General features: G+C 37.5%; 1 long non-coding RNA gene across 1 annotated transcript; it reads left to right on the forward strand.

The window, feature by feature from the left end:
* Positions 1-1,731: 1,731 nt before the first annotated feature.
* Positions 1,732-15,269, forward strand: LOC124526802 (uncharacterized). Its single transcript, XR_006965744.1, has 4 exons — positions 1,732-1,920; positions 8,125-8,239; positions 9,273-9,400; positions 13,512-15,269. It is a non-coding gene; the product is annotated as an uncharacterized LOC124526802 (long non-coding RNA).
* Positions 15,270-15,486: the final 217 nt, after the last annotated feature.

The following is a 15,486-nucleotide window of genomic DNA, read 5'->3' on the forward strand; positions in this document are numbered from 1 at the left end:
AATGTGAGATGGACAATTCTTTTTTCTAAAGGCAACTTCTTCAGTCCCTTTGAAGGAAAGTGCTATATGAGTCCATGATGTTATTTTTGACTAATCAAAGGGAAAAATGTCAGGCTAACATCAAGGACAATGCTTTTGATAATTTTTTAAAAGGTTATGCATGCTATCTTTTATTCTGCAGTCAATTAGACGCCTTCATTTTGAACATAAAACTGAGCAGCTGATATTTCTCTTTTTAATGGCATTTTCTTACCATGAAAAATTGAGCTTATTTTTCCAATGAATTATTAGAAAAGATCAACCACCCATCCATAAAAATGTATACAATCACTATATCCCCTCTTTGGCATTTTAAAACATTTTAATTACCTTAGTAATGTTTTTGAATTCTACTCAGTTTAGAGTATTTCCAAAAATACATAAATAAAGGTTTACCCTGAGGCTTCCAATTAAGCTAAAGCAAGTTTCATTTCCCTGAAATGTTATTTCTTCTTTGACTTCTGAATGTGATGATCATTAAAAATCCTTTCCAGAGTCAGAATATTATCCACTTTCTTTTCTAAACATTAAATGGCTTTTAATCTTTATTTGTTCCTAGCTATCTTTGAACCGATCAGCTAAGAAGCACCATTAAAAAAAGTAAATTAAATGACATTCATGATATATACATCAAATTATCATGTTGTACACCTAAAACTAATACACTGTTATACATCAATTACATCATTAAATAATTAATATCAGGAAATCTCCCAGAAGGGTTATCTGCTTAAAATATAATAAATGTGGTCAATCTCATGTGTGTAAACTAAAAGCAGCACCTTAATAATGAAATAATATTTAATTAAATAATTAAATGATTTACCTTTATTGATAATGATAGAGTTCTTAGTAGCCAATAATTATAAACACACTGCCAGACCTGTCAGAATTCTAGAGGTTTACCTGGCTTAGGCTCAAGCTGCCAAGTTTGGTCTCCACCACAAATTTTCATGATTAGCAGAATAGGGATCAGAGTCATATTAACTTAAATATTAAAAGTACTGTCATTATTTTGTGTTCCATAAGCTGGTGACACTTGAGTGATTGGCTAAAGCCAATTTAGAAAAGAAAATGATCTTGTAAGTAATATTTAGTTTTCCACTCAAGAATATGGTATTGCTCCTTATTTATTCAAGTAGTTTGTCTCTAGAGGAATTTTTGGCTGGAGCCTAAGCCAGGTATACCTGTAGAATTCTGCCAGGTTTGGTAGTATCTGAGAAATTGATGAGGGTAGTCTCCCTGAGGCTTCAATTGCATGAGAGAATGAGGCATCTATTGGAACAGAACTGCTTCTCAAGGAAGAGCGTGTCAGGCAACAAGTGGAATCAGTAACAAACCCTTGGACATAAATGGAGAACAGGAAAGACGGAAAGGTCTGAATAGAGCACAGTATTTATCTCCTGTTACAGCCATACTCCCTTCTCTGCATTCGTTATTCCTATTTAAAGTTTATAGGGGATAAACTCTGTAATCAAAAGGAGAAAACACTGTGTTCCTGTAAACTGCTCAAGTCATCAGGTCACAGGCATATTTCTCTGGTCCTCCCCTAACAGATTACAATCCCAAATGAGAGAGGGGGTCGTCTCTAGTCTTCACCACAGAAGGCAGTGCAACACTGACCACAGAAGACGTAAGCGAGGCTTGAACCAATGGAAACAGAAAGTGGCTGGCCAACCCAGTGGAGGTGGCAGCTGTGCTTGGCAGTGTGAGGGAGAGGGACACTTTTTAGGAAAATGGTACAGCCATCAAAGGAAGCTGGAGTGCCTGGGAGAGTTTAAGATAAGTGCAGTAACCGAAGAAGGAGCACCTGGTAAAAATGGAAGTGGTGACATAGAGTGCTCATCTCAGGAAGTAGCTTCTAGAGGAACTCAACTGCAGGTAACGGGGAGTGTTGAGGGGCTTTTATTTAGCCTTGCAGATAAAGGGAAGAACGTTTCCAAAGGGAGGTAGAGCAGGAAGGGAAATTACCTATGGTTGCTGGCTTCTCAGTGCATGTGAGACATTCCCTGGGGACTTCTGGACGAAGTGGGGTGGATGGAAGGAGAAATTTTGCAGGAGAAAGAAATTCTAAAAGAGCAGGTGGGACAAGTGTCTATGAATGTGGCTTACTGATATTGTGACATACGATTTTAATTTCTGAGTTGGAGTCCTCCAGAGAAGGAGGCCATAGTACTATAAGCAACGTGCTTCATAATGTCTCAAATATCATATGCGTTGATTGGATTTTTTTATAGCTATAGTAAGTTGGATTTTTTTTTCCCTGGTTTTGTGCTTTATTTTATCTAGGTTCCATCTATTTCTCAAAACAAACAAAAATTTGAAAAAACATCAAATTATTGGAACAAATTACAATAAAAGCATATAAGTGCCAAAAATTAATGTAAAAGTGACAGTGCGTAGGAAATAAAAGGAAAATTAAAAAAAAAACTACAATGTCTCAGTGTACTTTAGACTCTACAGTTGGATGTAAAAATAAGTTTTGAATGTTCTAGCAGTTAAAACAAAGAAAAAAATATGACAGGTTGCATAATACATTTTAAGTTATTGTTTAACTTTTTGTTTTCTCTTACAAGCCACACACAAACCCATCTCACTTAAATGATTCAAGCTATACAAAATATGTACAATAAGATAAGGATTCTATCTCCTTCTGTTAGAAGCACTTTTAACATGATATATGCCCTTAAATTTTTTTCTATGTATTTTTGGCTGTCAGTACCTAAGAGTTAGGCCCTAGAAGATTTCTGTGTGAGAGGGCTTCTCTGTAGGGGTTCTGGTTTGAGTGAACCTCGTTCTTGAGTGTTGTAGTTACAATGTATTGAAAAAAAATTGAAAGATGATAAATAAAATGCTAATATTTTCCTTGGGCAGAAGAATAAATACAGAATTTCTCTCAAAGATTCCTATATATTCCAAGTATTCTACATTAACAGTACATTTTAAATTCAAAATAATTATCAATTTAAATAAATAATACCAGTCAGTTTCCAAGGGGGTGTGCACATACACATACACACACACAAAGACTTTAAGGCAGAGGCTTAAATTTTAGACCAGTTGGTAATGTTTGGATAGTAAAAAAAAACATCTATTAGAGGTTTATATAAATTGTTTATCAACATTAACATGCTTCTAGGTGTTTTTTGTTTTATGAATAATTTCTGATTTCTTGACAGTCAATTAACAATCTGAGCTTAAGACTTATTTTCTTCTCCATACTCAGATTTACTTTCTGTATAAATATATTATTCAAGCATTGAGGGTCCACAAACCAACTTAGAAGTCATGGCACTGGAAATATTCTCTTGTAATACTCCATGAACTCCGTATAGATACATGTCATTTATCCATTTGTTGAAATTAATAATGTTTAATGAGCATCTACTATATGCTTGACATTTTGGTAGATACCAACAGTATCTAGCAAAGATAAATATAGATCTTGCTTTCAAGCAAGCCTAGTGATAAAAATCAATGACTCAGATAACTGGGGGTTAATACTTTGAGTGGCTGTGGTATAGACAGAAGGAAAAAAAAAACTTAAGAAAGAAAATGTAAATTCTAGTAAGGTAAAATTGCCTATGGCCCAGCTTTTCTTTCTTTGTAATTAATATTATAGATTCTTCATTATAGGACAGGTAAAAACATATGAAAATTACCAAGGTATGCTTTGTAATTTTCCTTTGTGTTTGGAGTCCTAAGTATTATGCTTTATGGTTTGCTTTGAATGTAGATTTTTCCTCTGCTAGTAACAGTTCTCTAGACTTTGAATCAAAATTTGTTCTAACAGTTCCTTTTTTTTTTTCTTTTCCTTTTAATGGATCAGCCCAATTTTGAATTCACCAGTGTGGTTCCACCAAAGCCTTCTGGGCTCCATTCCACACTGCAGTATAAGTTAAGGTCTTTCTGATAGCACCATATTGTGGACTGATATTTGTATAGCTTAATTTTGCTGCGTAGGTTCACAACCAAGCTGTGATCTGCATGAGACCCAAGTAGGGAGCTAGTTCATTTGAAAAGAATTAAGATCCAGCGGAGAATTAGCTGATAAATACAAAAGATTTGCTTAACCAAGTAAGGTACTTACAGAGCAGCGATTACTTGTAAGAGTTTTATCCTTTATGTTTAATATTTATGAGTGCTGATCCATGCAGGAGTTCTCTTAGGAGGCTCCAAAAAATAAAAAATAAAAAACTAATTATATGAGAGTAGGGATATTGTATCTGCTAAAACTATATTCTGACAGGTTACATTGTAAAGAAGTTTACCCAGAATTGCAAGAGCAGTTCTTTCCCAGAAACTTAAGCTCTGATGAAAGCATTTCCCAAGGTTATAAAGTGCAGTACCTTGAATAAATCCAATGAAGTCCATTTTGTTTTGGGAAATACTGGCTGAGTTGCACTGCACTAGTACTGTAAGACTTATTTAAGTTATAACAAGGCTTGAACATCTGAAGGAGTCCTTAGAATAGATCTGACTCCTATTTGTAGTTCTAAGAAATGAGATGGAGTTTTTTTTTTTCTATTCTTTTAGTTTAATTGTGCAGTGTAAATGTTCTGTTTCACTTCTGTCTTGGCAAGGGTTTGATGTAACATTTTATTATGTCACTTAAAACAGTGAACTTTCTTATCATCTGTGTATTTTAACCTTTACAACCAAATAACTTTTAACTTTGAAAAGTTGAGGTGGGAGTGAGAATTAATATCTAATGGCCTCTTGTTTAGCCTGGAATTTAAAGACTAGGAAAGATAAGAATTTAATTATTGTATTATAGTGATTGAGGAGTCAATCACTATCAGAAGTAGGGCATATAGAAACAGATGGAGAAAATAAACTCTTAAATAGGAGCTAACGGTAACTATGGAGATTGGTAGGTTTCAGAATGTTTAACTGAGGTGACCTGGTTTCAGAATAATTCCTTCCCCCAGAAGTCAAAAGTGATTTTGTATTTATGGTTAAACACCAATAGGAGTTCAGATACTACAAAAGAAGATAGTATGAATATTTCCTACATGAATCCTAGATGAACTAGATTTCCTATTCTATAGCATGCTGATCATGGGTCTGGGAGCATGGTAAGTTTCTTTCAGAAAAGTAGGATCTCTGGCCCAGAGCAAGATTTGAACCAGCAATTTTAGGGGCAGGTCATGAAGAAAAAAAAAAAAAAAAAAAAAGGAAGGATCTTCATAATTAAAATTTAGGTTCAAGGATGCAATTTAATTGCCAATCTGGCTTGGCAATCTGTTAATGGACTCAGTGGGAATGTTCTAAGAATATGGATGAGAAAAAGGAAATGCCAAGGGAACAGAAAGAAAATACCAGATGGAGAATAAGGAACCCAGGATTCAGCAACGGTAATAGCAGCTTAGTCTTAAAAACTCATTAAGAATCTTTTCAAGGTTCCTAGTAGGTTTTGGAGATTCTGCCCAAACTCTTACACAGAAAGGAATCAGCCTGAAATGAGGAGGGAACGTGGATATAAAGTACAATCAACATGAACTAACTGATTTATACATATGTTGGCTGCTTCCTATAATTGCTACTTCAGATAGTTTCTGTTGGCTACTTATTGTATTTAAGCACGTATTCAACCATGATAAGTTAAGTTACATATATGAGGTGATGTTCCAGGGACCTTATGAAACCAGAAGCCTCATTATCATTGAGGCTTCTCTATTACTTTTTTGTGATCCAAATTCTGGGGCATGTTGGCAATAGTCCATCTCTGCTCTCACAGAATATATGCCTGTGGTATTTGATAGATAATGTGGTTTAAGGTTGTGAAATCTTATTTTTATCTTGAATTTATGCTTGTTCAACGCCCCCCTCCCGCCCTCCCCAAACCTATCTTTAGTCATCCCAAACTGGGGACTCTTTCCCCAGGAAATTCTGACTTTTGCAGACTTGTTCATAGTTTCAGCTGACTTCAAGCACCTTTGATAATACATTTTCACAAAGTTTCGACCTGAAGCCAGAGGCTCAGACAAGGAAATACTCTGCTTTGTGGAGACCTGAAGTCCTGAAGAGAGTGCCAAGTCTAACCTGAGCCAACAAACAAACAAACAAACAAAAACAGAAAACAAACAAACAAAAAACAATGCTTAGGGGTAAGAGAAAGGAGACTAAGGCAACAAATAACAGGTAATATCTGGAGAGGACTGCTCCCTAGGGATCAGGCCTAACAAACTGAATCAAATGTAACTTCCATCATTCACACAATGTGTGGATTTACTCCTAGTGGTCTTCCTCCCCACCCCACCTCCTTTTATTGCTGCCTTCCTTACATGGCCTGTGTAGGCATTTTGGTGTGGGTCTGCTGTTTTATTCCTCTATGCTGAACTAAAGAAATAACACAATTTGCCCACTGATGTATAGTTCATACCCTCCATTCTGTCACACTGCAAAATAATTATGTAATTGAATCAAGTGTGTATAATTCTCTCATTCCCCTCATATCCCATCCCCCCACCCCAATCTCACCTTCCATTGCTACAACCTCATCAAGCTCTTGAATCATTTGAAACCTTCCTCTAACCCTTTCCTGCTACAGGTCATTACCATTGCAAGCAATGCAACAAATAATGCTTTCATTACATACCACTGCTTCTGTTACTTATAAGATTTAAGTCTTTATTTTTCTTTTAAATGTAGCCCCCTTTTGTCTACTGAAACCTCTTTCTCCTCCCACTTCTGTGGTTCTCTAACCTAGTTGATCATTAAAATCCCCTGGGAAACTTTTTAAAAATGTAAGGCCTGGATCTGACCTCTAGAGTGTTTGTGTTAAGTGGCCTTGCATGTGGCCTGGAGGATAAGCAGTTTTCTTCTTTGCTTCTAACTCTTAGGTATTTCTTGAGAACCACTCATCTAACCTACTGGTTCTGAAAGTGTGGTTGCAGACCAGTAGCATCTGCATCACCTGGGAACTTGTTAGAAATGCAGATCATTGGACCTCATCCCAGATACACTGAATCAGAAACTCTGGCAGTGGAAACCAGCAATCTGTGTTTTAATAAGCCCTCCAGTGATTCTGATGCACTTGAAAGCTGTGCTGTCCACCTGAAATGTGGCTAGTCCAAATTGAGACAGGCTTTAATGTCAAGTACACAATGGATTTTGAAGATCTAGTACAAAAACAGAATGTGAAAGTCACAAATTATATTTTAAACTAATTACATGTTACAATGATAGTAGGTGGGGTAGGTTGGCTTAAATAAAATTATTAAAATGAATTTCACCTATTTCTTTTTTTTTAACGTGACTTCTATACAATTTGAAATTAAATATATGGCTTGTATTACATTTCCGCTGGACAACGCTGATCTAAAACTTGAGAACCACTGACTTATGCCACCACTATTTTCCTATGAAGACTTTTTTCACAATGGTTTAATGAGAACACAGACTGGATTTTTGATTCCACACCTCTATACCTTTCATGTCACATCCCCATCACTATAAGATCCTTCTGGCCACTCCCCATACTTGTTCCATTCTGACTCTTTTTGGTTGAATTTTATATGTCCTTTCATTTCAGAAGTACCTCCTAGCCACTCAAGCCTATGGTAACTCCCTTTCTCTATTTTTGTAATTCCTGATTCCAAAAAGTGAGAGAGATTCAGAAAGGAAACAATTATTAGACAACTCACAGAGAAGGAGTATTTGTGCTCCATTGTCAAGGATGGTGGCACCATCAACAGGTGGAAAAGGAGACCAGCAGGCCCATCAGACTGAGGTAGTGAGGCTGGATTTGAGAGCCCACTTCCATCCCCATTGTTCAGTACACTGTGCGTCTCACAGGCAGGAACCCAGTGGATAGATGTGATTGATAGACCTAACACACCAGATGGACAGAAGGCAACTCCTAGACAACTGGTAAAAACCACAGGACCCAAGGAGAAGGGCTTCCCATGTTTCTATTTTACTGGGAGAGTGACAGAAAATTCACAGGTCAACTGGTTTCCGTCACTTGTAGAAATCAAGCCATCTATTTGGAGCTTTTGTGATGACGGGAATGGGGTGGCAGTGGAGAGGGCATTAATACCTTCGGGACTTTTTCTTGTGTTTCCTGTGTTTTATCTACAGTGGGTACAATTTTGCTTAAAGGATAGAAGAGAGACCAGATGACCTGAAAAACACCATGTTCTGCCCAGGACTCTACTGTCCATATCACTCAAGGCCAACTGAGAACAGTGGAGAGGTAACCCCCACTGAAGTCTATTTAAATCCTGATCATCCTCTCCACTCCCAGCATTTTTCTGCTTTCCCAGGATACTCTTTCTGGTGATTTCCCACCATCATACAATACTAAAACTGAAAGCTGAATGATGCTGTTAGAAATGTGACAAGGGAATTTCTAAAGAGGAAAAATAAAAAGCAAATCATGCTTCCCCCTCTTTGTAACTTATCTGCTAACCCCAGACCACTCCAGTCCATGAATTCATTTCGTTCCCTCTCTAGTCATTACTTTTAGAAAATTAATGCTTAGTATTTTCTAGAAAGAACGTTTAAACCACCAGACAACCCAGATGCTGTAACAGTTGCTTCAAGCACTTCAAAAAGTTCTCGCATGAAAACACGGATTTGGTTTTTGTAGACTCCTCATAGGAACAGGCAGTATCTCCTGAATCGATTGGAACTTTCTGCCTCCAGAATCCTTTAATCCTCATTAATAGAAAGAGAAATATCTACTTGCAAATGCTTTCTGAGACTCAAATAGTGATGTTCTAAATTCAATCAAGATAAATGAATCTCAAGACAATGAAGTACCTATTTATGATATTATCAAGTTATAAATGACCAAATTTTCATCACCACCTTGAATAAAAAGTTAAAAAAAAATAGCGAACCTACTTGCAAATGTAAAAACCTGTAAAATACCACCAGTCAAGCATGGGATTGGGATAATGCATTTCATCAAAGTAGATCAGTTCTTTTAGGTATAGATGAATGTCTTGCAAGTTATCACAGAGTGCACATTGTCATAGTCACCGTGGGGAGAAATGTAGTAAGATTAGTTAGGTTTTTTTTAAAGTGACAAGAGGCAATGAGATCAATACAAATATAACAGAGTAGATTTAAAATGCAGAAATCAATTTCAAATGGGAAAGGAAGGCCAAAAAGTAAGTTATTTTGTTTTCAAAACCTGTACTCTCTTGGTCTATTTTCCTTTTCATACCTTTTTTTTTTTTTTTTTTTTTAACTCAACTGTTCTTTCGGTTTCCATTTCCCAGGGACCATCTAGCTTATTGACCAAAGTTGTACTGCTGACATCTGTTTTCAAGATAAAAAGGAGCTCTCTTTTGTTCCCTCAAACAACTGAATATTCTAAGTCTCTTCCCTACACACATCTCAATCTACTGTAAGTAGAATTTGACTTCTTTAGAAAGTAGCAAAGTAGTTAGGGGGGATATGTATGTATCTTCAGAACACTCACCAGACATTAATAAACACTGTATATATTTCAAAATCTAAAGGTCTACTGCCTTAGGCAAAGCAATCTTTTGGGTTGCAAATTGGCTCTGGAGTCCCTGGTCATGACTGATTTGGGTAGCTGCCACTTCGGGGTCTCAGTGCCATAACCAGCTTTCTCTGCACAAACTGAGAGTCACTCAAGGCAGAAAAACTTCTGATTTTCAAGGTATTTCCAGCAGCATCTTTTCCATAATTCCAATTTCTGCCAGGGACCCCTCTTTCTATAGTTTCAACTTCCTCTGGTTAATACCTGCCATGTCTAGATCCCATAAGATGGCCTGGCTTATGGGCTCTGGTAATACAACCTCCTCTGGTTATCTCTCCAAACTTAGGAATGATAGCTTCTTCCTGCTCTTGTCAAATTATGAGTGGTGTCACCATCCCCTCATAGGCTTCTCTGTTCTTCCAGCACCTATTGCCAGAGATACTCTACTTCCTGTCTAGGTTCCTCTTACTACCCTGGTGTACCCATAACCGTGCTACTATGAGCGTTGACTGTGGAGAGCCCAAAACCAGCATCCTTCTCTCAAACTTGCCTGACAGGAGCCCACAGTGCAGCCACAGCCAATGATAATGGATACGGGTTATAAAACCCTGAGCCCCTTGTGTCAAGGAAGGGACAATTTTGTGGTACTGTTTATGTTCCAGAGACCTCCCTCTGTGGATCTCAGGAAGAGGCCATGCATGACAAGTCACACCCTTGCTTGGTTCTTTCCTCTTCTCAATCCTGCTCTGCTCTCTCCCTCACAAGCTTTTCCTAAAGGCCCAAGAAAATCACATGCACCCAAATCCTTGTCTCAAGCTATCATTTCTGGACAACCCAAACTGAGGAAGTTATGTAACCAAATCCTTCTTCTTGAAAGTCTTAGAGTAGTTGCTTTTTTTTTTTTTCCTGGCTCTCTCCTGAATGATACAGAAATCTAAAATGACTCTTAGTACCTCACTTGCCAGGAAAAAACACAATGATAATACCTGGCAGAGTATCCTAGTACAAAAGCAATTCCATGTCCATTTGGTTGTCTTAACCATACTCACTGAGGTACAGTTTCCCCTCATTGTCTCTCTCCAATCTCAGTGGTTTTCTTTTAGTTTCTTTAACACAGTATATTTTTCCTACCTCAGATTAGTTTCCAAATGGTCTTACTTCTTTCTGGAATGAAGGTATGTGACAACTAATCCAGGAGATAGGACTGGATTATAAAGAACTTCTGAGACTCAGAACAGTGAGTTTTCTGTTACCATACATCTCCTAATTGGGAAGTAGTCATGCAGAAAATACATTTTAAGGAGGAAATTAACATAAAGTAAAAAGGTCTTTGAGGTTACACTGTTAACTTCCTGTCCTTATACTGAGAGGTAAATTATCTCTCCTTGATGCTCATTTAGAGACCTTAGATCTTTCTGACAGGAAGAACAGGGGGGCGGGCTGGGGCAAGATAAAACCAGGCCTGCTAGAGGTAATTCTCTCTGGCATCCTTACATTCTCCTCCAGACAGAATACAATTCTGCATACAATACAGTTCTGAGGGAGCCCTGACAAGTGAGCTTCTGTGTGGTAGCTATCCTTCCACTGAGGTGGGCAGGCAGGCCATTCCTTCTCCACTCCAACTTCTCCCATCATCCTGCTTACTTTCAACTCCAAATGGATGAGCTCCATTGCCCTTCCCTTTGACAGTTCTTTGACTACTGTAACTCCTTTCACATTCACTTACTTTTGTCAAGATTTGGAAGGCTCCTCCTTTGATATATCAAATCTCAATAATTCATCCTGAAACCACAACCTCATCTTTAGCTTTCACTCTGTCACCTTAGTATACTCATTAGCCTCACCAAAAGTTGTATTTGCTTGATCAATTCATGTTCTTCCAATTCTTCAACTGCATATCACCTTTACTTTATTCCTTACCTTGCTTAGACTCCATGAACCATATGGTGTTCAACTATAAAGAACACAGTAATCTATGGAGTTGAACTGTTCTATTGCCAATAACCTCAGCTCCCATATTCCATTCCAATCTTTCTTGTGTAACTATTCCCACCTACATACCTATAATTTATTTTCTCAGCTCCTATCCCAAGTGACTATTACTTGAGGAAGTCAATACTCACCTTAGCACTATGAGAAATTAGAAATCTTCTATTTCACTTGGGTTATTGCAATCATTAGATGTGTCTTACCTAAAACATACATGCTCAAACATCATCAAAATCTGATGATGAGATGTCCTTCCTTCTGTTCAAAGAAAAACTAGCCCAGACAAGATAGCCCCTTCCACGAGTTCACTGAGAACATGTACCATGTTGTATTTCTACTTCATAGATATTAAGACTTAGGCACGGCAGGTAGTCACTAAGTGTTCCATTTAATGATTAACTTCTTTTCTATATTTTTCTGTAGGTTGTATCATTTATTTATATTTCTATCTCCCCTATTAAATTGTGGGTTCTCTAAGGACAGCAATTGTTTCTTAGTCATCTTTTATCCTATATCTGGCAATATCTACAATACAGCAGGAGTAAAATACTGAGAGATAAATGAACATCTTAGCAGCAAGGTCATTTTTTATGCATTTAGGTAGTATTAGCTGTATTGATAAATGAATGTCTATGTGAGAAAATTAGTAACATGACAAGTCCAAGTGTATAGTTATGGCAACTCAATGAGTTCAAATTAACTACCAAATGAATTTAGATAATTATCAGCTCAAATTCATAGCAATTCATTAAAAACTAATTAAATAATTTCTAGGCTAGAAAATGGATGATCTGGGAGCCTTACATTTTCTTTTGCCCAGATTCCCTTTGATGCCACCTGATAAAATTAAAGATAACCAATTATGCACAGATGTAAGTTCTCATTCTGAAATTGACTTATCTTTTTCTCTTTGGTCATTTAGTGTAGTTGCTTATTTAGCTTCCTTTTGGATACCCTGTTTGATCTAGGTTTTTTTCCTTATCATAATGGAAATCATCAAAGAGTTATAACTCCTACCTCCCTGATCCATTATTTCAGTCTATTTATTACTGCCCATTAGCCAATCATTTTAATGCATACACATGTGCACACATGCATGCACACACACACACACACACAAACACAAAGTATGATACAAATAATAAAATTACGATTCTAGAACAGTTACAACTGCCTTGAATACAAAATTTACAGACCCCTTCTATATTTAAATAAGCCAGTGAAACATCTGGATACTATCTTTGCTTAATAGAGGTCTCCAGACCATTCAATACATGTTCTTGAAGAGGCTTGTTTTGTTTTACTATAAAAGAATCTCACCATAAACTCCCACTTTATCACAAGCCTCTAAAGAATGCCAGCTGAGAACAGAGCTCTCCTTTCCTCTTTTTATGAAAATTCGAGTTTCTGGCTACTCATGAAATAGGAAACTATGCTCTTAGCACAAGGGCACTTGACTCCCCCAACACAGTCAATTCTTGATTTTTTGGGTGTATGGGTAAGTACTTCTGAGTCTTCTGTAGTTTGTAATTCTAGGTGGACTTTTCCCTTTTGCCCTGCATAATTTTGTATCATCTCCCTTATATACTAGGGTGTGGTTTTATAAGCTTTAAAAATAAAAACTTAGTGAAATATAATTAGGTTGCCCTCAAATCATATAATATTGTCAAAACCAAAAGTAAAGTGTTTGGTGCACTGCCCAGATTCCCCTTCAGGAAGGAGGCATTTATTCTCCTAACTTCAAAGACAGTGACCAAAGAGCTCACAGCTAAGTCCCTCACAGGGATTGCCCTTGAGTGACAGAAGCTGCTTTGCTCAATGTTCTAAGTCCTCTCCTACAGCAGCCCACAACCAACTAGTTTAATGTAAGAGGTTACAAAACCCATTTCTCATCTCTTTCCTCCAATATGGGCAGGCCATTCCAGTTTCAGAGCTCTCCAAGTGATCACTGAGACTTCTGTTTCAACTATTTCCAGTTTAATTTCTTCTTTGACCCAATCTTGTTTTCTTTACTCCCTTACAGGTGTTGTTCCTAAGACTATCTCCAAAAAACCACCTGGGTACAACTCTCCAGCTCAAGATCTGTTTCCTGGGGAGGTTAATTCTGAGAGTGTTCCTAAAAAGGAGACTGATGATTTTGAAGATGGGTCACCTACCAGCTGGCTGGGAATAAAGACCCTGTCACTAGTGGCAGATTATAGATAGCCCCTGGCCTACTGTAGTGGTGCAATTGTTGCACTCTTATAAGTGGTAACTGGTATCGGAATAGGTAGGTGAAATATCTCAGATGTCTCATTCCATCAATGCATTTAAAGGGTAACAGAATATGCCACCCCAAAATATGCCTAGGTGTTCAGGACATGGCACCCTAAAATATGCCACTTTGGTATATTATTTTGAGCGGTAGGCACTTGAAAACATAGCAAATTCAAGGAGGGGCTTTCTCTGAACTTCCTATATTTGCCTAAAGACACATCTTCCAAAAGGGATACAATTGTCATAGAACATCTTCATAGGAGTTTCATCAACCTTGTCACAGAAGAACAGAATCAGTACCACACTCAGATAAACTTTGGCACAAACTATCATACCTCCTCTCTATTCTTCTAATGGTCCATTCATCTTCCCTAAAAATCATTTACTATTCCTTAAGAGTCCCACATATTCCTCCTCTTTCCCCATTAAGATGGTATTTAAGTCTAAATTCTAAGCCACCTTGGAGGGTTAGTCATTTTTTTTTTACTGAGTACCTTCCACATATACATGAGGAATATATGTTAAATTTCTGTTTGTTTTCCTCTTATTAATGTGTCTTTTAGCACAGGGATTTCAGCTAAGAACTCAAAAGGGTAGAGGGAAAATTATTTTTCCTCAACTACTCACTAGAGAAAGATAATGAAAGGCTGAAGATGATTAATCATCAATTTAAGACAAAATATGAAAGTTAGATGGTCTCTATAGTTGCAAAAATAAATAAATAAAATCCTTGTCTCTTGTTGTGAGAAAACAGAAAAACTTAAAGAGTTTATTATAAGAGTAGTGAATCTCTAAAGTTGAATGCTCCACCCCTGCAAGGCACGTATACTATGGTAATATCAGAGCCTGGTTAGGAAGGAGTGAGACCCTGAGGCTTGTGATGGAGACATATGAGTCGACACATAACCTTGAAATTCCAACTTTTTCTGGACAATTTGGTCCTGCATAAGTAGCCTGAGTCTCCCCATTGAAAGTTTTCATTCCTTGTTTGCTTGAAAAACAATTCAAAAGCCTTTGTCTTACAAAACAATATGCACTTTCTTCCCCTTCAGATCTTTCCACACCTTGTCTCTTGGCCACCAGACAGCAAAAACAAGTGTCAAAAGATAACATAATCTGGACTGGGAAGTTCTGGGCCTGTTAAGGGAGGAAAGGTGAAATGTCTTGGTGAGGGGAGCCACAGCATCACTGAATAACTTGGCAATGAATAACTCATCAGCAGAAGACCAGTGCTAATGGTAGTTTCCCACATAGTAATGGGGATGATAGCACCCCAACATAAAAAAGGCAGGCGATCGCATTTAACAGTCAGAAACAATGTGAGTTTAATCATCATATTGGCATGGCACCCGGGGGCTTGGTCAGTAAGAGCTATGAAGATGCTTAATGGAACCTGCATCCCTAGAGACAAGATAGATGGGAAGCTAACAAGGGATCTCTCAATGTGTACAATCAAAAGAAATCAAAGTTGATGATCAGGAGCTTGAGATAGCTGCCCCAATAAAGGTCATGTTTCTTTGCCCTATTTTCAAACTGGAGCCAGCTTTTTTTTTAAGTTTTTAGTTTAATTCCAGTTAACAGTAGAACCAGTTTTCTGACCCAGAAGTCACCGCAGGTGAGGCTGGGTCCCTATGAGGGAGGGCCCTGAAACACCACTGCAGCAGATATGGTAATGATTCCTCCAGTTTTTTTTTCTCAAAGTGACCTGTGACAATCTATTTGGGAAGCCTTATACTAGGAGC

This window comes from Lynx rufus, unplaced genomic scaffold (assembly GCF_022079265.1).
Source record: "Lynx rufus isolate CCGP_SWC_20201006 ecotype Redwood Valley unplaced genomic scaffold, mLynRuf1.p SCAF_5, whole genome shotgun sequence".
Taxonomy (NCBI): domain Eukaryota; kingdom Metazoa; phylum Chordata; class Mammalia; order Carnivora; family Felidae; genus Lynx; species Lynx rufus.